Genomic DNA, 1,052 nt, shown 5'->3' on the forward strand with positions numbered 1-1,052 from the left:
CAGAGTAGTTTTGCAATCTGTCAGGTTGAACTGATCTTGGCAAAGATCTGGGTAAATTCCAGTAGGGCAGGGACTAGAACAGCAGGGAGGACCCTAGCAGGAAAGCCACACCTAATTTCAGAGAGGTCCTAGGGGTTTCTGCCACTCCCACAACTTGGGCTAGCAGCCTGGTGCCAGTGGCCTCTGCATGCATGCCTCTATCATCTCTGCCATCTTGGTGAGTTGGTTCTGCACCAACTCATACACGTCGTTGGAGTAGTAAGTTTCCCACCCCAACCCTGCTGAACTCCCTCACAAGGCTTGGGAGTAGGCCCAGTAATTGCTCATCCCGTGCCCCGTGCTCACTGCCTGTGACAGGGTTGTCCAGAGTGCACACTCAATCCCACACTCGGCTACCAGCTCCCTCAGTGCACTGTTGTCCCTGCAATGCACGAAATACAGCGGAAATCGCCATCCAGGTAATTCCCTTCTTGCACATGTACACCATTACGCCATTGCCCGCTCCCCAACACCTCTTCACCATGGCCAGTGCTTGGAGCTCCTACGTGGTGAAGCGACACAACTGGGTGACCAGCAATAGCATGTGTGCCCTGGGCACTGAGCACGAAGCAGCGGGCAGGGAGGCCTCAGAGCTGAGGATGTCAGTGTGTTCACCACCTCCACGTGCCAGCTGGCCCACCTTCTAGGTTCTGGCGCAGGTTCTGGTGACTGGCATAGCTTTCTGCCTGGAGAGGAAGCACTTCTGGCCCAGGATGCTGTTGCCAGTGGCACTCTTGCCTGTCCAGGTGCTGCCCACCAGGATGAACTTCAGCTGAGACTCCTGCGAGGCTCAAGAGATCTCTGAGTCTGAGAACCAGATATGGCAGCACTGTGTTAGGGACACAGGCTTTTCTTTGAGATTCACCTTGTATTCAAGCCTTCAGTACAAATGGGAAGGACCCACACTGCCTGCTCCCCTGAGAAGCCTGGTGCTCCCCTGGGAGGCCTGGTGCTCCCATCTGCTTTGGGCTCTCTGAGCTCAGGCTCTTCCCGGATCTCTCCTTTCTGCATCT

At 55.5% G+C, this 1,052-nt stretch overlaps 1 pseudogene; it reads right to left on the minus strand.

Moving 5' to 3' along the window:
- Window positions 1–829, minus strand: Gm44262 (annotated as a pseudogene).
- Window positions 830–1,052: the final 223 nt, after the last annotated feature.

This window comes from Mus musculus, chromosome 6 (genome assembly GCF_000001635.26).
Source record: "Mus musculus strain C57BL/6J chromosome 6, GRCm38.p6 C57BL/6J".
NCBI lineage: Eukaryota > Metazoa > Chordata > Mammalia > Rodentia > Muridae > Mus > Mus musculus.